The sequence below is a fragment of the Sander lucioperca genome, chromosome 24 (assembly GCF_008315115.2).
Source record: "Sander lucioperca isolate FBNREF2018 chromosome 24, SLUC_FBN_1.2, whole genome shotgun sequence".
In the NCBI taxonomy this organism is placed as follows: domain Eukaryota; kingdom Metazoa; phylum Chordata; class Actinopteri; order Perciformes; family Percidae; genus Sander; species Sander lucioperca.
Window position 1 is genome coordinate 10,580,163 of NC_050196.1, and position 23,159 is coordinate 10,603,321.

At 37.9% G+C, this 23,159-nt stretch overlaps 3 long non-coding RNA genes across 3 annotated transcripts; 2 read left to right on the forward strand and 1 right to left on the reverse strand.

Annotated features, from left to right (window-relative positions):
• The first annotated feature begins 7,546 nt into the window (after positions 1-7,546).
• Positions 7,547-21,053, forward strand: LOC118494451. The gene is made up of 3 exons (XR_004896585.1): positions 7,547-7,557; positions 11,096-11,100; positions 20,841-21,053. It is a non-coding gene; the product is annotated as an uncharacterized LOC118494451 (long non-coding RNA).
• Positions 9,627-19,150, reverse strand: LOC118494449. The gene is made up of 3 exons (XR_004896582.1): positions 18,781-19,150; positions 15,430-15,563; positions 9,627-10,003 (listed from the first exon to the last, which is right to left on the reverse strand). It is a non-coding gene; the product is annotated as an uncharacterized LOC118494449 (long non-coding RNA).
• Positions 11,134-14,028, forward strand: LOC118494448. The gene is made up of 3 exons (XR_004896580.1): positions 11,134-11,175; positions 11,453-13,632; positions 13,717-14,028. It is a non-coding gene; the product is annotated as an uncharacterized LOC118494448 (long non-coding RNA).
• Positions 21,054-23,159: the final 2,106 nt, after the last annotated feature.

Here is a 23,159-nt window from a genome sequence, read left to right on the forward strand (position 1 = left end):
GACACGTCTGGCACTGCAGGATTTGAATCCCTGGCGGCGTAGTGTGTTACTGATTGTAGCCTTTGTTACTTTGGTCCCAGCTCTCTGCAGGTCATTCACTAGGTCCCCCCGTGTGGTTCTGGGATTTTTGCTCACCGTTCTTGTGATCATTTTGACCCCACGGGGTGAGATCTTGCATGGAGCCCCGGATCGAGGGAGATTATTAGTGGTCTTGTACGTCTTCCATTTTCTTATAATTGCTCCCACAGTTGATTTCTTCACACCAAGCTGCTTACCTATTGCATATTCAGTCTTCCCAGCCTGGTGCAGGTCTACAATTTTGTTTCTGGTGTCCTTTGACAGCTATTTGGTCTTAGTCATAGTGGAGTTTGGAGTGTGACTGTTTGAGGTTGTGGACAGGTGTCTCATTCTGTCTCTCATAGGTGAAGTGTACCTATGATGAAAATTACAGGCCTCTCTCATCTTTTTAAGTGGGAGAACTTGCACAATTGGTGGCTGACTAAATACTTTTTTGCCCCACTGTATATAGTTCTGTTTGTGGTACCAGACAGACCTTTTATGGAAGATTATGCACAAGTTATCATAAGACAGGCAAGTGTTTTGTTTGTTTGTTTGTCTTTTATTTTTATTATCTATATGTGAAATCCATGAGAAATGTGACGGGTAATAACCTGGAGGTTGGCCAGATGTTTTTTGATCTTACTGATGTGGATTCTATTGCTTGTCTCTGTCTATTTTTGTGAATATGTCCTTGAATTGTGTATTTGTTGCCTACTTTTGAGAGGGTAGGGGTGCTGGGAAGGATGCAAGATGTCTTTAATGGTTAATGTTTTTCTGTAATGCTCTGGATACCAATACAAAAAAAAAGAAAATGAAAGAGCTGATGACAATAGTGTATTTTGGCATATGGTACCATGTGGAGGGAAGGACTGCTTATTAAACTAAGTAGGCCTAGTATGGGTATTGAGAAGTGTTGTATAATTGGATTACGGACTTTTTAACAGGTAGGAAAATTAGAGTTAAGGTTGGATCAGAGGTGTCTATGGATTTAGATGTAGGCAATGGTATTCCCCAGGGGAGTGCAATTAGCCCTGTACTCTTCAACATCATGATAAATTATATTTTCTTAAACTTAGATGGATACATCAAATCGGCACTATATGCGGACGTTGGGGCCATTTGGATGAGAGGAAGAAATGTGTCATATATATTAGAAAACATGAGGAAAGCAATTCGGAAAGTAGAGAAATGGTCATATGAGTGGGGGTTCAAGATATTAACAAGCAAATCCTGTTACATGATGTTCACAAAGAAGCGCAAGTGCCATGCTGAATAGTTAACATTATATGGGCAGCCAATGGAGAAAGTAAATGAATTGAAGTACCTGGGTCTATGGTTTGATAGTAAGAATACATGGAAAACACACGTAAAGCACTTGGAAACTAAATGCAAAAAAGTTATAAACCTTCTGAGAGCTGTGGCTGGATGTGACTGGGGTGCAGATAAAGAAAATGCTGAACATGTCATATTGTACTGCACATTGAATGAGGTGGAAAGACGGGGGTTTAAAGATGGGGTTCAGGAGGCAGGGCGGGAGTGGAATCTGATGGACATACTGAGATCAGAAGGAGAGGGAGAGGAGATAAGAATCACCAGGAAGGCACTAATTCCATTTTTAAAAGACACAGGGTTGATGAGTAGAATTTAAGATAATTGTAAAATGACATGATGTTACATATTTCTGTACAGCAGGTGGCGGTATGCACATGAAAGTTGTTTGCAATCCGCCATTAAAGAAGAAGAAGAAGAACCAGAAGCAGAACCCTGTTCGGGTGTTTTCCTGATGTTTTCGCTCCTTTCGTTTTTATTTATGTATTTATTATTGGGTCAGACATCTTACCAGGTAAGCACATGCACCTGCACTTGAAACGTTATTATCCTAATAACACAACATGTTCTCTGGCCTGTTACATTTACTTGAACTTGTGAAACCTTTGACATTCTGAAAGTAGCCTGTAGCGTGTTTACCACGTTAAAACAAGGGGGTAAGCTTCTCCTCCATAGACAGTATATAAGAATGGACCAACAGATCCCGTTGCTCTGGACGGAGACAAGTGAAGGCCTTTAGAAGCACCAAAGAATTTCTAATATGGGAAGAAGTTCCACTCTCTCGTTACTTCCGGCTTCTGAACTGGTTGCAGTTCCACCAGAGTTCCATATAGGGGGCGCTCACAGGCGAGTGCAGAATGAATGGGACTCTATGGAGCTATACCCCTCAAAATCCACTTTTCTCAGAATATAATTTTTTGTCTAGTAATTTGAATGTTGCATTTGAAAGGGGAGGCTAAGAAAATACACACTGCTGGGTGTTAGATTTTTTTAAAGTGGCTTTTTTGTTCTAAAAAGCCTTTTAAAATGTCAATGACGTCATACACATATACGGCCAGAGATACTGCTTTACGGCAAGCTCTGAGTCGCTTCCTTTTTTCTCTCGAGGCATCGACAACACAGCTGACAGATTAGACTCTCCCTGTCAATACACATGCTAGAAAGAGGTTTGCTAATGTTTTAAAGACCACGCCGAAATATTCACTCTGACATTCTGGTTCTGCTTCGGATGCCGTCAAGCGGGATCTCCGATCGTAATCAGTCCTTCACTGACCAATCAGCATTCATTAGCAGAATGCTAGCGTGTTATGGGCAACAACGACTCAACCTGTAACAAATCGAAAGGGCATAAGTACTCGTTCATTCAACTTTTGACCTATAATCCATGTTGAACTTGCAAAAACTACAATCAAATCTGAGATTTCTCAACGACAATCAGGCGAAAGAGACAAATTTAGCCGTCTAGCTCCATAGAGTCCCATTCATTTTGCACTGGACCGTGATCACCCCCAGTGGAACTCTGGTGGAACTGCAACCAAAGTAGGTACAATGGGGCTTAATAGGGAGTGGAACGGCTTTCCGTAGACGGGCTTTGGAAGCACTTTTCTGGTGAGCGCTGAGCGTTACTGCGCAGCCTCCAACTGAGAGAAACAACGTAAATGTGACGTGAGCAACGTGTCTGAAAGTTGTAAGTCTTCTGGTAGCTGTGCCAAGAGAAATCTCAATCATTCCCAATCTTGCAGAGAAGGAGAGCGTAGGTATATGTAAGGAGATAACATGGACACAGGCTAATTATTGCTAACTAAAATGCTAGTTAACATAAGTAATTAAACTTAAACAGCTAATGTAAGTCCAAACTGCCTGCGAGCTTCTCCTGTACTATACGGTAATTCCTCTACTATGCGACAGTAAGTCGCGTGGTTATGACACAATCGTTAGCCTATTTTTTACAAAAACGTCTACTACGGAGCCATAACGTGAGGTACAAGGTAATGGAGCCTTTTATACATTGTTGTGTTTCTTTAGAAATAAACAATGGACAAATAGAGTCTTTAAACGCTTCAGATGTAAAGTTATTCGCTGTCAAAGTGACGTCAAAATGAATGGCAGTCACTGGAATGCTAACAGGGGGTGAAACGCTTTGTAGCATCAAAATGGCGCCATAGGAGATTCGAGCTCTGAAGCGAAGCTTACCCCCTTGTTCTCCTCGGACCGCGAACCTCCTATGACGCCATTTTAATGCTACAAAGCGATCACCCCCCTATGAGGCTATGCGGTTAGCCTGCTCGTTTCGGCTTGTGATGTCACAAGCCGTGCCGATTTTGAACAGCTCACCCAGAGACTGAAGGCAGGACACATTCAGAAACCGTATCTCACTCAAAACAGCATGGATGGATTTTTTTCAAAGTTTGTATGTGTGTGGAAGCACCAGAGACACAAAATAACACCCCAAATCCCAGAAAAAGTGATTTTTTCATAATATGGGCACTTTAAATCCTATTTTTTTTAAGCGCATTTAAGAGCGTGTACTTTGTTTCATTCGCATGTCTATTGTTTTTAGTTCTTTAAATGTTCGAGGTTTAAAGAATAATATTAAGCATAAGGCCATATTTTTATTTTGTAAGGAAGTCAAAGCCAACCTTATTTTGTTACAAGAGACTCATTCTAACAAGGACGACGAAAAATTCTGGAAGCAACAATGGGGAGACAATATTTTGTATTCACATGGAACCTCTCATTTTGCAGGAGTGATGATTTTATTTTTTAGATTTATAGGGGAAATTATTGATTATAAAAGTGATGAAGCAGGTCACTGGCTAATGGTTGTGGTGGAAGTATTTGATTTTAAAATGATTTTGATTAAGGTATATGGGTACAACAACAGGTCTCTCAATAGAAATATGATGTTAAAGTTAACTCAAGCCATCAGGGAATGGAGTGCAACTTATGGCACGGATAGCATAATAATAGGAGGTGATTTTAACATAGCACCTAATTCCTGGCTTGACAGAAAACCTCCCAAGGGGTTACAACCAGAATATAATGACATGTTACACAACTTTTGTCTGTCCAATAACTTGGTAGATTATTGGAGAGTGACACACCCTAACACAATGCAATTCACATGGATCAGCCCAGCAGATGCTAACCTATGCTCAAGGTTAGATTATTGGCTTGTGTCTCCAAATATTACTAATCTTACACCAAAATGTGATATTCATTTATCTCCTCTCACGGACCATTGTCTTATTAGGTTGTCACTATCAATAGTCAAACAAAAACAAAAATCAAACAATATTTGGAAATTTAACAATACCTTGTTGCTGAACGAAGAATTCTGTAGCCAGATTAGAATAATATGTCTTGAAACTAATGACATGGAATTGTCAGATATAAGTAAATGGGAGTGTTTTAAATTTCTAGTAAAGCAACAAGCTATTGAAGCTGGAAAGAGAATAGCCGACAACCGTAAACGTAAACAAAAGGAAATAGTTGAAAAGATAGGTTTTCCACATAATAAACTTAACATAACTGTAGAAGAGACACAAGAGTTACATACGCTCCAGAACAGATTAGATGGTATATACGTGGAGAAGGCAAGAGGCGCCTTTGTTAGATCAAAAGCCAAATGGATTGAACAGGGGGAAAAAAACTCATCATATTTTTATAGCCTTGAAAAACGGAGACAGACTAAAAAATGTATAACAAAATTAAACCAAAATGGAAATATCATTCAAGACTCAAAAAAAAATAAGAGTAAGTATGTCAATTTTATAGCAACTTGTATAAGAAAAAATTTCAGAGTGACGATTGTGATGCCTTTATGAAAAGTGTAAATGAAAATGTAACAAAACTAACAGATGAAGACAAATTTTTACTAGATAAAGATGTAACCTTAACAGAAATTGAAACAGTTTTAAAACAAATGAAAAACGGTAAATCACCGGGTATTGATGGTTTATCTATAGAATATTTTAAGACCTTTTGGACAGATATTAAAAATGTATTATTTAATGTGTATCTCGATTGCATAAAAAAGGGTCAGTTATCCCCAACAATGAAAACTGGTCTGATAACCTTGTTGCCCAAACCTAATAAAGACTTATTATTATTAGATAATTGGAGACCTATAACTTTACTTTGCAATGATTATAAATTACTAGCTTTGGTATATGCTAACAGAGTAAAAAATGTCTTGAACAAGTTAATAGACAAATTTCAGTCAGCTTTTATAAAAGGTAGACATATTCATAACAATGTGAGACTAATTATGGACATGTTAGATTACCAGAGCCTTATAAACACAGAAAGCCTAATATTGTTTATTGATTTTTTTCAAGGCATTTCATTCCATCGAACATGACTTTTTACTGAAATCGCTCCAACTCTTTAGGTTTGGTAATGACTTTTGTAAGGTAATCAGAATGTTTTATGATCAAATATATAGTTATATTTCACTTCAATCAGACATCACTCCAAGAATTAATGTCTCTTGTGGAATAAGACAAGGATGCCCAATTTCACCAAAATTATTCATTCTCTGTACGCAGCTTTTGGCTTATTTTGTACTAAATAACAAAGACCTTGAAGGGATAAAAGTTTGTGACACCGAAATGAAAATAAGCCAATTTGCTGACGATACAGTGATATTTCTAAAGGACAAATCAATTCTTCAGAAGGCTTTAAATGTAATTTCTGTTTTCTCCAGGGCATCAGGCCTTTGCCTTAATCTTAAAAAATGTGAAATACTACCTTTTGTATAATTGCACTGAGACAAACTTGGAGATGATTCCAGTTAAGACTGAGGTAAAATACTTGGGTATTCATCTTTCTAAAAACTTGGTAATAAGAGAATCCAAAAATGTCACAGAGAAACTTGAAGAAATAAACAAGAGACAAGAGACTTAACTATTTTAGGACGTAACCTATTGTCAAAATCAGAAGGGATTTCTAAATTAATTTACCCAAGCTATTCTCTATATATTAGTTCACAAAACATAAGAAAAGCAAATACAATAATTTACCAATTCATCTGGCGTAATAAAACGTACTACATTAAAAAATCACAACTTGTAAAGGACTGTAATAAAGGGGGGTTAAAAACAATTGATTTTGAATCTATGGTTGGAGTTTTTAGAGTTAACTGGGTAAAAGCTTTTTTAGATAAACCTGATTATCTATGGTATCATATTCCCAAAAACATTTTTGATAAAGTGGGAGGCTTAGAGTTTCTTTTAAAGTGCGATTTCGAGGTATCCAAATTGCCAGTTAAACTGTCTGATTATCATAAACAAGTTCTTCATTACTGGAAGATGGTATTTACTCATAATTTTACACCACATGGCTCCACCTTGTGGAGCAACAGAGTGATAACAATAAGTAGAAAAACACTTTTTTTCAAAAATTGGTTTGAAAAGGGAATTATTTTCATCACAGATATATTAGATAAACAAGGTAATTTTCTTAGGTTTACGGATTTTAAAACAAAATGTAATTTGGATTATAATAAGATATGTAAAGCAATACCAATAGCCCTATTAAATATGATACAAAACTATTTACATTATTCCAAAAGTCAAATAAATTTGCCTAAACTGCAACTAAACCAAATTCCCCTGAATAGCAAAAAATGTAACAATAATTTTATTAGCAAAATATTTAAAGGTAAACTATTTCATGATTTTAACCAAAATATAAAAATAAGGCATTTTGATGACAAAATAACAAATATCAAATTCATGAAATGGCCTATACCTCCTAAAATTAAAGAAATGCAATTCAAAATTATAAATGGATATTATCCAGCAGCAGCAATCCTTAAAAAGAGATTTGGTTTTGAAGTGGAGTCATGTGTGTTTTGTTCCCAGGAAGATGAAACTATTGAACATTTGTTTTTCTCTTGTTCAGTGATAAAAAGATTCTGGCAAGATGTCATGAATTGGCTGGAAACAAAAATGGGGAAAATGACTTTAAAGTTAAAGTTAGAGCAAATTCTTTTTGGTAATGAAAACCTTCCGAAAGAACTTTTTAGAATTTACAATATCATAACAATTATGGGTAAATACCATATCCATAAATGTAAATGGAAAAAAAAAAATCCATCCCTAATGGTGTTTAAAATTGAACTGAGGGAATACCTTGCTTCTTTGAAACTTCTGAAAGACTCCAGTGTTAACATTTATTTTCTATGTGAAGATGTCTCAAAATATTTATAATTGTATTTTTATAAAGCTTCCATGCACCTTTATTTTAAGAATATATGTAAACTGAAGACAATATATGTATGTAAACAACTTTGACATGCCTTATGGACTGTAATGCCTTTGCTTAATTTCTTTTATTTTAGTTTTATTTTTATTTACCTTTTTATTGTAATTTGTTCTATTAACTGTTTAACTATGTTCTACACATAAGTCTCCCAACGAGTGATTTTGTAAATTGTATTTTTGTAAAAAAGAAAAAAGTGTTCAATAAAAAAAATAAATAAATAAATAAATAATAATATTCGTTAAAAGACGCGCTTCCCTAATTATGCCACGTGTAGACGTAGTTACGTAGCCTCTTTACAGCTGTAACGGTAAATAAACTGCGGTTATATGTGCTGACTAAATCGGTTTTAACCTTCCTTTTAAGGTTCAGCTGGTTAGCAGTGGTTTAATTCGCGAGAAGGGGGGGGGGGACGACAACCCGAGTTTTGGGTGTGAGGTTGGGTCTTAATACACCCATGGGTTGAGGAAGAGCGGGCTCTCTCTTCGGTTGTTGTCGGTTGTTGTGCGACTGAATGTACGGCGTGGTCACGGCCAACAGTGACCGGAGTTAAGCTGTGTTCTCTAAATAAATGCACAGAAGTTGCAAGCCAGTCATCGTCTCCTTATTCAACGCTGCAGCACTGGGTGAGCGTTACAATATCTAAATGTAGGCAGACGTTTTTATTGTTCAATTAAGACCCACTATTAATTAGTTTAGCATAGTTAATCTAGGTTGTTTAATCTTCGTGTGTTTTTTTAATTTTTTTTTTCAATGTTTTTGGCTCTTTTTTTTTGACGTTTAATGCTTATTTTCACTACCATGTATAAACTAACACCAACTTATTACCAGTTTTACATTTACTACATTTTTGGAATTCATGGTCAATAGACCTCATTTATAGGAAATTATACCTAATTCTTGAGTTAAAAAAGCAGAAATTATGAATCATATATTAAATGAAGGCCGGGTATATGTCAACGTTTTTTCAAATACAAATTCTTTTTTGAAAGAACACCCAAAAGTCAATGAAAGTAGAGATTTGATCTTTTGTTGTACTTGCGAAGCGCGATGTGTGTAATCATTCATGTTGTTATTTTTGGGTAATTAAAATTAGTTAAAAGGAAACCCATATTTCTGATAGACATTTTGAAAAACGGGTCAAATTTGACTTGAAGATAACACAAGGGTTAATACTGTTTGTGTTTCACAAACAAAGGCTAAGCAATTATTAACACATTCTAATAACGTTTATTTTATTGACAGGTATAAATAGGCCTGATGGAAGCATTATTTAACTATAACAGTAATAATCAGACATTTTCTGGCGTCCTTTTTATTGATGATGACCAATCCATTATAATACATCACATGTACATTGTGAGAACTATAATGGCAGGGAATCGTGTGGAGAAAATTATGAGGGGAAAAAAAAACACAATTTCTCAAAATCACAATTTAAAAAAAGCAGTGATGCACTTCAATTGTCGGCTCTTTAATCCAATCATCTGTTACAATACGATGTATTGGTTATAGGTTAGAGAGAGTGGTGCCAGTGTAGGAAGTCCACATTTCGTGGGAAGTATTCGGCTTTTTAGACTTTGAAACCTGACTTTTACCAATGCAGAAATAGTTGCCTTGAGGGAAGATTGAAGAGCTTGCAGTGAATAAATCCTAGAAATGTCAAGTGGTCATTTGACCATCTTAATGTTATGTATTTAAGTGGAATTGTCAACATGAAATAATTAGCGTAGAAATAGCTAGTTAGTTGACCGAACATTAATCAACAACAATTTTAATGTACGATTGTTTTTAATTGAGAATTTGCACATGCTGTCTACAGCTTAGCCTAATTCAATCATTTCAAATTGAATCGTTTTGTGTTTTGGAATGTTGTTTGGACTTAATGGTATTTTAAAGATCCTCTTTGGCCTCTTGGAAACTGTTTTGGGTGGCGTTAATTGACGACTACATAAGTTATTAGGAAACTTTTCAATCCATCACAACAGGTTAGCTGTCACATAATGTTGTATCAAAACTGTTGAAATGTGTGCAAGTCACTAGAATCACTGTAGAAGCGGAGACAGTATGGTGGTTAAGCACAGCGTATCATGTTATAATCACATCCAGTATTAGAACTTCAAATGACATAGAACATCTTCAAGTTAGGACAAAGTGTGCATCGTGGGAGGTGATTCAGCATGAAATGTTTAATTCACATTATGAACACAGCGTGTCCTGTTGCCTCAGGAGGGATAATCAGCAGTTTTATTTCATGTGGTTTAATTCAGGCTGGTATTTCCCAGGTAACATCATTTCCCAACACCTGGGAGCAGGAGGAAGAAGAGAAAGAGCTCAGCGCCGGCTCCTGACAATATAAACGAAACAAGGCATCAAGAGAATCCTCGCTGAGCGGAGATGTATTTACTGAAGCTGTCAGGACAGAGAGACGGAGCCCAAACCACCGGTGTGTATACTATGTAGTCTGTCTAGCAGCTGTTTAATTGACACCCTTAACTTTTTTTGTAGGTGTCAGATTGGTGATGGAGAGAGTGTGTATGTTTAGATACAGTAGTATTATTATAATATTGTTATTATTATTAAGTACTTTTGAGCAAGTTGTTTTAGAGCTGTGAAAACTGATCCCTACCTGCAAAGTGTTTAAGGGAAATAGTTGACGCATGACGCAATGTTTGTCGATTATTTTCCTCAATTAATCGAATAGTTGTTTGGTCTATAAAATGTCAGAAAATGGTGAAAATAGTCGATCAGTGTTTCCCAAAGCCCAAGATGACGTCCTCAAATCTCTTGTTTTGTCCACAACTCAAAGATATTCAGTTTACTGTCACAGAGGAGTGAAGAAACTAGAACATATTTACATTTAAGAAGCTGGAATCAGAGAATTCAGACCTTTTTTCCATAAAAAATGACTCAAACCGATTAATGGATTATCAACATAGTTGCCGAATAGTAGTTGTCTTTGCAGTTCTAATCCTGGCTGAGGTCTGTCAGTGTTTGGACAGATCTTTGTGTGGTGGTGTATTACACTTGTGTTATGTGTTTGTTGTTAAGTGATGCTCTTATTGAGACTTATACTATTCCCACACTGCTGAGCAACCTGATTTCTAGAGTCTCATTTGGTCTCAGTAAAAAACAAAACAATTTCTTTATCTCTTATTGTCTCTAACTGTAGCACTTGAAGCAGAAGGATTGTATGCACATGGCTGAATGCAGTTATTGTAAGTTGTTCATCAGTTACACAGTTGTAGCATCAGCTAAATAATTGTAATGAGTTGTCTCTCTAGAATCAGTAGGGGATTTGTTCGTACTGTTGAAAAGCTAACCAACTCTGAATGGCTTTAAATGATAGTTGCGACTTGAAAGCATTAGGACTGAGTTATGCCAGGAAGTAAACATGGTGTCACCATCTTTTATTATTAAGGTCATCATGGCTGGATAGGAATGGTCCTCAGTGTCCTTACAAAAAACATCATGACGTGCAGCAGAACTGTCTCATCCTGCAGAAGTCATGATGTGAAGGTGATGCTCTGATCAGTGAAAGCTGAAAATATAGACTGATATAAAATACATGATTATGCGCCCATCATTCAGTCCCAAACGTCTTCCTTTATTTTATTTTGTCTTCCTTTATTTATATAAAACGTAGTGAGCACGTGTTCATCTGCTGCTTTTCCCAGTCACAAGTCTAAAGAGGGGTCCTGCCACCGGATCCATGGACTGCCCTAATACAAACGCAGCCAAATTATAAAGAATGGATGGAGCAGTAACCATAGCAGCATAACTGCTTTTTTTCCAGGGTGTAATGCAGAACTGGGAGGCTTTGCTGGGCTGTTTGACCTGGGGGCAGCAGGTTTTGTCGCCCCGATCCTGGGACAGACGGAGTGGGGACCAAACTCAACCTTTTTGGAGGAGAAAGATCTGTCTATCAATCTTCATGTCCACTGTTTGCCACGAGTCGTGGAACAAATAAGAATCAAATGAAAGTACTAAATACCTTGACTCAAATTTAGTTTTGACAGATACCAAATCGGCCAAGTAATAACTATACAAAATTGGATCCAAATTTGGCTCAGAAGTTTCAGCCGAAACCTTTTCAAATCTCCGGTAAAATATCATTCAGATGAAACTCTTCTCTGTTTGCAGTTTTATTTTGTCTGTAGGCATGGAAATGTGTCTTGCAATACAAGACTGGGAACAAATGAATGTTCTATCTGCGATCTGGGACCCTATAGCGCCTCCCGGGGGGCATGAGTTGGTACTGGATTTTGTCTGCCAGTGTGACGTTGCGCAATACGTCACTTTCAGTGAAAGTGTTCTCCACTGAATGGCTCACCAATATGGAACGTGGAAGTGGAGCGCGGGGCCCAGCTGCCCAGGCTCGGGGACATCGCCGAGGGGGACCTGCTGATCGGACTGGTCTCCTCTGGGGTCCCCAGCAACGGCTTCAGCCTGGTCCGCAAACTCCTGGAGAGGGCCAACCGGAGCTACAGCGCCCCTGCTCCCTTTTGGCAAGTCAGGACAGACTGTCGGTAAGTCATCTTTTCAGTCACAAGATGGACCTGAGTGTACTTTTAATGTATTTGTGTGTGGTAACACGTTTAGACTTTCCCAAACAATTGGTAGCATTCGTTGCAGTTTTACTGTTTTGGTACAACATTAAGACAACATTTTCTCTGAGCCCTGGTGCTTCCTGCCATTCTTTGGCCAATGGATTTACCCTCCATTTGCCATAATGTCTGTTTTTGCTGAGAAATAATCCAGCCATGAAATTTGGTGGTAAAGAATAATTATTTAACGTGTTGTAACCCTACCCAAATGTGAGGACTTTCTGTTTTTATATCATAGTAAACTGAATATATTTAGGTTGTGGACTGTAAAAAAACAAAACACAGACATTGAGACATTCATGCATTTTTCACATTTTTCTGACATTTTACAGTGCAAATGATTAATTGAGAAAATAATCAGCAGATTAATGGATAATGAAAGTTATTTTTAAGTTGCATTCCTAAATTATTTAGGTGTAACATCCCTCAGGTGTTGTCCCAGGGGCTGGCAGTGGATTTAGGTGCTAGGGGTGGGAATCTCCAGAGGCCTCACGATCCGATATCATCACGATACTTATGTCACGATTCGATATTATTGCGATTTTAAACATATTGCAATATTCTGCGATATATTGCAATTTATTACCTTTTTTCCAACTTCAAATTTTTCCAAATTTCAAATGATGTGCCCAAAAGGAAACTTTGTCAACATCTGTTTTATCTCAAAAGATCAATTTCTCTGTTGGTTCATCTCACTTCAGTTTTATTGCTACAAAATGGGACCAACACATATGTAATAAAAGATTGATACTTGGCATCTGTATCGATACAGTGTTGCCATGGAAAATATCGCGATACTATGCTGTATCGATTCCCCCCCCCACCCCTATGTTGAACGCACGCGGACACTTGATTTTCAAATGAAGCATGTTTTAGCAATCTGGAAGGGTGGTGTGCCTCTGGATGAAGCTGCATTTGCATTTTGGAAATCAGTTACCTTTTTTATGATGACCTAGTGTGAGGCAGCGAAAAAAAGTGTTTCCTGTGGAAACCTAGTAGGATAACCGCTGTGCACATTGTAAACATAAATAAGCAGCCTTCTTTTCATATTCAGCACAGTTCCCCCCTCTTGAAAATGTAGTGGTCTCTTTGTAGTTCTTGGTTCTCGTGCATATTTCCCTCCTTCACTCAGATGTGTCTCGATGGAGCATCCCCCCAGTGTTTTCCTGGCTCCAAAAGGAGGGGGGGTCTGAGTGAGGAGGAGATGTCCCGCACCTTCAACTGAGGCCTGGGGGCGGTGCTGGTGGTTCCCCCCCTGGCTGCTCAGAGGGTCTTACGCCAGCTTCGAGCACATGAAGAGGCCTGGATCGTGGGTTGACTGGCCCAGGCTGGGGTACGGGCCGCTGGCTGCACGGTCCATTTTGTTGCAGTAAGTATGGCATACTGTGGAAACATCATATATTAAACCAAAATCTTTTTCACTCAGCCATTGTTTTTGTTCATCTGTGTTTAGGAAGAAGTGGATGCAGGAGCCATCATCATGCAGGAGGCGGTGCCAGTGCTGGTCAGCGACCCAGAGGAGAGTCTGTCGGACAGAATCAGGAAGGCAGAGCACCGAGCCTTCCCCGCTGCTCTGGAGCTGGTGGCCAGCGCCTTCACTTCATTCATGCCTTCTTCAGACTGTACTCACAGTATACTCATAGCATTGTATGTCATGATTTTTGTGCGTAAAAAAACCATAGTATAGTATGTCAAAAAAAGTGATATAAAGACACAGTATAGTATGTTGAAAAAAGTGATAAAAATCCGTAGTATAGTATGTGGAAAAAAGTGAAAAAGTCATAGTACAGTATGTCAAAAAAGTGATAAAAATCCGTAGTATAGTATGTGGAAAAAGTCATAGTACAGTATGTCAGTAAAGTGATAAAAAAGTCATAGTATAGGATGTCAAAAAAGTGATTAAAAAAGCCATAGTATAGTATGTCGAAAAAAGTGATAAAAATCCGTAGTATAGTATGTGGAAAAAGTGAAAAAGTCATAGTATAGTATGTAAAAAAAAAAAAAAAGTGATAAAAAAGTCATAGTATAGTAGGTCGAAAAAAGTGTGTATGTACTCATAAAAAAGTAAGTAATAGTAGTAGTATTATGTGTACAAAAAAATCAATGTAAAAGTCATACAAAATGTCTAAAAGTGTTGTTACACAGTTAAACTGCATTACATAAAAGTGGATGTACATTTTTTGGGTGTAAAACCTTTAAATAAATTGTCTGTCGGGATGACTGAATCCATGACCTGCGTTTCCTCAAACCAGAGTTCTTTCACACTGAGCTACAGGTATCTCCTCCAATACTAAAAGCCTTTTCTGTAATTTCGTGCTGGGAGGTTGGTTGGGTGGCACTGAGAGTGTGCAATAATAGTCTCGACCAAGCACGTTGTCATGTTCAAGAGCTGCTCGCTGCCAGTGTATGTGCAAACACTTAGGACACACATAGAAATAGACAAATAAAAAGTGTGAACAACAAATAATAGTACCAACAGCAGATATGTCAGTTTCAGGGATAGCTCACTGAGATAAGCTACTGCTTCAACAATGTGAGGTTGAAGGATCAAATCCTACATTTGTCTTGACAGTTTTTCAACTCTGAAATGTGACCAATAAATACAACTTCCAACCAGCATATCAGTATCAGATCAAATAGCTCAGTGTGATGGAACACTGGTTAGAAGAACACAAGGTTGTGAGTTCAACACTTGTGAAGAGCACACCTTATGATGAGGTCCAACACCCAGGAATACAAGGTCCTTCACCCAGGAGACTGGGGTTTGTGTCCCGTGTCATGGAAAAGTACCTTCCAATTACCAATTGTCTGAGTCTCCATAAAGATGACGAGGACAGTTGGGATTAGGAAAGTACTGAACCATGACAGGTGGGACATGAACCCTGGTCTCCTGGGTGAAAGCCCTGTGTTGTCTTTATGACACTTAGAGAAAAAAATTCATTGTTGCAGTCGGCAAAAGGTAAGGTGCGCACAACCCCTTCGGGGTTGTGCGCACCTTTTAAGACAGTTGGGGAAACCCTGGTGGCAGTCGGAGTACTTTACTACTCCCTGACTGCTACCAGGATTTCTGCAGCTGTCTAAACCCCAATGCCGCCCCTTCGGGGCGGCATTGGGGTTGCTGGTGTGGCACCACCGGTGTGGCACCACCCCCCTCAGGTAGCCTAACCTTACCTTGTGTGCATCCTGCTGGGGCATGCTGGATGTGAACCCGAGTCTCCTGGGTGAAGGGCTGATGCTTATTCGACTCTGCCACCACCTCAGCCACCACCTCCAGCAATTACAGTACGCAGTTAAGACGAACTTTTGGGTTTAGGAAAGAAAGAAATTTTCTGTGAAATGTAGGATATGAACCCCAGTCAGTCAGGGTGATTGAACCCATGACCTGTGTTTCCTCTAAACAGTGTTCCATCACACTGAGCTATCTGATCTGATACTCTACACTGGTTGGAAGTTGTATTTATCGTTCACATTTCAGAGGAACGAGGTTGAAAAACTGTCAAGACAAATGTGGGATTTGATCCTTCAACCTCAGATTGTTGAGGCAGTAGCTGATCTCAGTGAGCTACTCCTGAAGCTGACATTTCAAGTTTCCATTCTATTATTGGTTGTTCACACTTTGTCCTTGTAGACTAATTGATTTCATGTGACAAATAAAATTGATTGATTAATTGGTTAATTGATTTATCTGGTAATTGGTTGATTAATGTATTCATTGATTGGTTAATTTGTTGATTACTTAAATGATTAATTAGGAATAGCTCACTGAGATAAATTACTGACTCAATAATCTGAGATTGAAGGATTGAAGCAAGCTAAGGTGACGGTTAAACTCTCATGAAGACTGGAGGTTGAGGGTTTCATCCCTCTGTGGTGCTGTCATTTTCAAAGTCTAAAACTGGAAGGAGAAAAAGCTAACTTGCATTAGCTTGACCACTACATGGAAAAGTCGCAATGAATTAAACGTGTGTAAAAGTTGGGTTGGGAAAATACCGACATGATCACATGATCACTGCGACTAGTGAGTTACTTTATTGATCTAGGATCCCCATTAGTTGTTACTGTAGTTACTATTCTTCCTGGGGTCCACACAAAACAAACAATGTTTGACACAAGTAACCAGTGGGCATACTATACTATGACTTTTGAATCGCTTTTTTTCAACATACTATACTATGATTTTTTTTATCATTTTTTTCAGCATACTTTACTATGACTTTTTTCAACATACTATGACTTTTTTCGACATACTATACTATGACTTTTGTCGACATCCTATACCATATATACTATATGGTAGGAGTACATACGTTTTACTTCTTCCTACTCCTTTTTGCATGTGTAAATAGAGGTCTTTAAGTACTGGAAATTATGGAGTTTTATTTTTTAACTGTTTTTTTTTATTACTATTTTTTTCTGATGTTTTATTTTATTTACATGTTCAAAATAAAAGATATCAATCAATACTCTGACTTTATCATCACTTTTTTCGACATACTATACTATGACTAGGGTTTGGGACACGTGTCACAAAATGCAATAATAGTCGTCAGGTTCAAGACCTGCTCGCTGCCAGCGTATCTGCAAACACTTAGATAAGACACTTAGAATAGGAAAAGGTTAGGAAAGGTAGTGCAGGGTAGAAGAGAGTAGTAGAGTAATATGACAGGTGAAGCTCAGAAGAGTAGAAACTAGAGCAGAGAAACTCAGAAGAGTAGAGACTAGAGTAGGGGAACTTAGAGAAAAACTCAGAAGAGTAGAGACTAGAGTAGAGAAACTCAGAAGAGTAGAGACTAGAGTAGGGGAACTCAGAAGAGTAGAGACTAGAGTAGAGTAGAGACTAGAGTAGAGAAACTCAGAAGAGTAGAGACTAGAGTAGGGGAACTTAGAAGAGTAGAGACTAGAGTAGAGAAACTCAGAAGAGTAGAGACTAGAGTAGAGAAACTCAGAAGAGTAGAGACTAGAGTAGAGAAACTCAGAAGAGTAGAGACTAGAGTAGGGGAACTTAGAGAAAAGTAGAAACTAGGGTTGACGAAAAAAATGTTTTACGTCCACTTTTATGGCATGCACATTGTAGAGTACATAATATATACTACCACTATTACTTACTTTTTTATTTAAAAAAATCATGACATACAATACTCTGCACTCTGCACTCATCTGGGGAGAAAAAGAGAGTTTATTGGATTATTCTGGTTCAGTAAATATATTTTTCTTAAGGAGGAATAAATCCAGCTGACACAAAGACAAAGTGCCTAACAAATGACATGTGTGATACATATTAATATTAGGGCTGCAACCAGGGGTGAAAGAAGGCTGGTGTGCTGCTATACTGTGGATTGGTTACTCTGCTTAGAAAAGTACTTTACACATAAAGCTCTTATAAATATAATATGGTGCAATAAACATACACATTCTGCCTGCATGACTACTTTTACTTTAGATACTTCCTGTACATTTAACAGCATATAAAACATCTTAAAAAGCAGTCAAATAACATGTTTAGATTATGCATAGACTATTATAGTTACTATTAGTTATTGTAATCTAATAATATATAATAAAATAACTGATGTGGGCCATTCTTCTGCATAATCAGTACTTTCACTGTTGATACTTTAAGTACACGTTGTTGACAATACTTGCGTACTTTCAACTAACATATTTCAATGCATGGCTCTTGTATTTGAGTTTCTTTACGCTGGTTTCGTTTCTTTTACTCCACAATCTGAATAATGATCCACAAGTCAGAGTAAATGGTCTGAGTGAATTTTTTTATGGTTCCTGCTTCTTTTATCAGTTTGACTGAGTCAATAAATTTACATTTTTCTGCATTTAGTACTTTGAATACGTCAAATACCTTTTCCCGATTGTACATACTTTTATTCAGGTAACATTTCCAATACAGGACCTTTATCTGTAACAGAGTATTTCTACAGTATGGTATTATAGTTTTGCTAAGCAACGGATCTGAATACTACAGTCTTTATTTCACGTAAATGAATGTAGCAAAATATGTGTAACTTATTAATATAAGCCATCTTTTTTTTCAGCAGCAGAGGAAACTGATGTGTTTTTGTTTTGTTTTACACCAACAAGGCAGGTTGAACACTATTAAAATCCCTCTGTGTCTGATAGTTAAACATTACATATCTAAAATGAAACTATAACAAATATAAGAAAATAATAATACATATTAACAATATAATACATTCATATAAATAAAAGTGAGTACATTCAAACTATTCATTTGTACAATCTGCCTTTATAAAAGTATTTTGTTTTGTTTGAGGAGACTGATGTGTAATCAACATACATGAAGGGGTGAAGGTACGTCATCGTGACGTAGGTTGTATACAAGGAAGTGGATTGTGAGTGTGCTGGCTAGCTACGTAGCTTTAATTTACAGCTTTTATTCAGCGTGTTAGCGGCACTTCTAGCGGTAAATCTGACTCAAGCGTTTAAACAGCAACACCGTGTAAAAGTCTACCAACAAGACAGAACTCGTTACGTCACTTACTAAATGGTGAGCCAGGAGCACGTGCAGGTGGATAGCGAGTCTGGTAACTGAAGAGAACATGTCTGCAAGTTATCCCACACCAGTTTACTGGCACGCTGGAAGAGGAGGCTTCCGAGAAGTTTACGAGCCGGCGGAGGACTCTTTCCTATTGGTTGACGCCCAGGAGAAAGACACAGACAGGCTGCAGCTGATGACGTCAGGCACAGCTGACCATATAGCTATGCAGCTGACAGCGTCATCATTAGTTCACCTGAACATGACTTCTGGATGTTTAAATGTGCTCTGCTGTTTGTAGCCCATGTGTGTGTCTGGAGAAGGCCAGTGGCTCAGGAGTGCTGTCAGCTTTTCTGGCATCAGTGGTTGGACCTTCAGCTCTCTCTCTCTCTGTGTGTGTGTGTGTATATATATATATATATATATATATATATATATATATATATATATATATATATATATATATATATATATATATACAGTGAGGAAAATAAGTATTTGAACACCCTGCTGTTTTGCAAGTTCTCCCACTTAGAAATCATGGAGGGGTCTGAAATTGTCATCGTAGGTGCATGTCCACTGTGAGAGACATAATCTAAAAAAAAAAATCCAGAAATCACAATATATGATTTTTTAACTATTTATTTGTATGATACAGCTGCAAATAAGTATTTGAACACCTGTCTATCAGCTAGAATTCTGACCCTCAAAGACCTGTTAGTCTGCCTTTAAAATGTCCACCTCCACTCCATTTATTATCCTAAATTAGATGCACCTGTTTGAGGACGTTAGCTGCATAAAGACACCTGTCCACCCCATACAATCAGTAAGAATCCAACTACTAACATGGCCAAGACCAAAGAGCTGTCCAAAGACACTAGAGACAAAATTGTACACCTCCACAAGGCTGGAAAGGGCTACGGGGAAATTGCCAAGCAGCTTGGTGAAAAAAGGTCCACTGTTGGAGCAATCATTAGAAAATGGAAGAAGCTAAACATGACTGTCAATCTCCCTCGGACTGGGGCTCCATGCAAGATCTCACCTCGTGGGGTCTCAATGATCCTAAGAAAGGTGAGAAATCAGCCCAGAACTACACGGGAGGAGCTGGTCAATGACCTGAAAAGAGCTGGGACCACCGTTTCCAAGGTTACTGTTGGTAATACACTAAGACGTCATGGTTTGAAATCATGCCAGTCTCCAGACCTAAACCCAATAGAGAATCTTTGGAGGGAGCTCAAACTCCGTGTTTCTCAGCGACAGCTCAGAAACCTGACTGGTCTAGAGAAGATCTGTGTGGAGGAGTGGGCCAAAATCCCTCCTGCAGTGTGTGCAAACCTGGTGAAAAACTACAGGAAACGTTTGACCTCTGTAATTGTAAACAAAGGCTACTGTACCAAATATTAACATTGATTTTCTCAGGTGTTCAAATACTTATTTGCAGCTGTATCATACAAATAAATAGTTAAAAAATCATACATTGTGATTTTTGTTTTTAGATTATGTCTCTCACAGTGGACATGCACCTATGATGACAATTTCAGACCCCACCTTCAGAAGAGGTGGCGAGGCCTCTGTACAGCATCTTCTTCAGTTCAGAGATGAGGAGCATTTGATCAATGTGTGCTTTTCTTTCAGGTGGGCAGCACAGGTATAGAGGCTGCCTGGGCCGAGGGCGAGAGGTGACCAACAGGTTGCTACCTGTGGTAGCACAGTTGCTCTCCAGCGAAGGGTTATTCTACCTCATTACTATAGCGGAGAACGATCCAGGGGAGTACTCTGATGCCTCAGAAATGACTCCCTTTTATCCCTCCTTGTCTTTCAGTGCACATGATCTACGGACCCCTGGACCCAGTCAACCCTCATCCTCCATTCATCCGTCTTTACCAGTGAGTGCCCCCGCCACAGTGACGATAACTCATCAGGTTCAGTTTGTTCACATGAATGCAGCAGTAGGTGTTCAAGGACAGATTTAAAAGAATAGGTCATAGCTGGATTCAAAACAGGAACCTTTGGAGCCATGTACCTTTGACATTGCCTCTACACCACCATGAGAACACTGTGATTAGTGTTGATTTTTGTCCCAAAGAATAATCACTAGTCAGAAATGTTGAATATTTGGTTTAAATTGGGTTTTCTACTTATTGTTTGAGTGAAAACAATGCCACATTACACAACTGTGTGCCAAGAAAAGTTTTCCTTCAGTTTATAAAAAAAGAAATAAAAAAAATAGTTCATAACTGGATTCAAACCAGGAACCTTTGGAGCCATGCACCATTGACACTTCCACTACACCACAGTAGAGATCCCCAGAGAGCTTTAGTTTGTTGTTATGAATGCAGCAGTAAACATTCAAGAGGACAAACTGAAAAATAGCCCACAGCCAGATTCAAACCAAGAACCTTTACCATCTTGCACAAATAACATTGCCTCTGCACCACCATTGAAAGGCTGTGGTCTGAATTTATCTTTGTCCCAAAGAATTTACTGCATCCACCAGTATTGAACCCACACCTTCAGAACAGGTCATGGGGTATTGATCATGCTAAGCTATCTGTGAAGTTGGGAATGTTTGGGTTGGAGGTTGTATTTATTATTCAATTAGATAGGAGAGCCAGGGTAGATGCTTGATGCTAAACACGTTGCCACTTCTCTCTCTGCTTAGGCTCCCCTGTCTGGCTAAACAATATTGGAATGTCCAATATCAGTCAAGTCTAATACTAAATCAGGGATTGGTAGGGGATGATCTATCTCAGGTTGATAGAACACTGGTTAGAGGACACACAGGTCATGGGTTCAATCATCCTGACAGACATTTTTAATTAGAAGTTTAACAGCCAGAATGACAAAGTCAATTAAACCAAAGGAACTGAATTTGAGAATTTAACCTTCACCTTAGATTGCTGAGCTATATGCAAAGCTTGTAAAGGATCTGGTTGGAAGTTATATTTGTTGTTCACATTTCAGAGGAGAGAAGTTGAAAATTGTCACAACAAACACAGGATTTGATCCTTCAACCTCAGATTGTTGTTAGTGGCTCATCTCAGTGAGCTAATCTTGAAGGTGACGCTGCAAGTTTTCGTTCTATTATTTGTTGTTCATACTTTGTATTATAAACCTCTAAATAAGCTGTCTGTCAGGAGGCTTGAACCCATACCCTGCATATCCTCGAACCAGTGTTCATCACACTGAGCTATCTGATTGATTGCACTATGTTAATGTTACGAGTATTTGACTTTTCCCTTCCAGTTTTTGATTTTGAAAATGGACAACACCTTGGAGAAACTGAACTCTCAACCTACAAGCTTCTTGAGACTTTAACCTTCACCTTATCTTGCTGAGCTATATGCAAAGCTTGTAAAGGCTCTGGTTGGAAGTTATATTTATCGTTCACATTTCAGAGGAGAGTTGAAAGATGTGGGATTTGATCCTTCAACCTCAGATTGTTGACTCAGTAGCTTATCTCAGTGAGCTATTCCTGAAACTGATGTTTCAAGTTTTCGTTCTATTATTTGTTGTTCACACTTTGTATTGTAAACCTCCAAATAAATTGTCAAGAGGATTGAACCCATGACCTGCATGTCCTCAAACCAGCACTCCAACATGCTGAGCTGTCTGATCTATTGCACTATAGTACTGTTTCGAGTATTTGACTTTTTCCGGGACTATAATTGCACACTCTCCCCACCACCCAACCAACCTCCCAGCACGAAATTACGGAAAAGGCTTTTAGTATTGGAGGAGATAGCTCAGTGTGATAGAATGCTGGTTTGTTTTCATCCCCAAAAAATGTACATCCACTTTTATGTAATGCAGTTTAACTGTGTAACAACACTTTTAGACATTTTGTATGACTTTTACATAGATTGTTTTTGACATAACACATACTACTACTACTTTTTTATAAGTACATACTATACTATAGCTTTTTTATCCCTTTTTTCGACATACTATACTATGACTTTTTATCAATTTTTTTGACATACTTTGGCTTTTTTCGACATACTATACTATGACTTTATCCCTTTTTTCGACATGCTATACTATGACTATCAATTATTTCGACATACTATGGCTTTTTTTGACATACTATACTATGACTTTTTTATCACTTTTTTCAACATACTATACTGACTTTTTATAAATTTTTTCGACATACTATACTATGGCTTTTCATCACTTTTTTCAACATACTATACTATGACTTTTTTCAACATACTATACTATGACTTTTTTAATCACTTTTTTCGACATACTATACAATGGCTTTTTCATCACTTTTTTCGACATACTATGGCTTTTTTTGACATGCTATACTATGACTTTTTTATCACTTTTTTCGACATACTATACTATGACTTTTTATCAATTTTTTAGACATACTATGA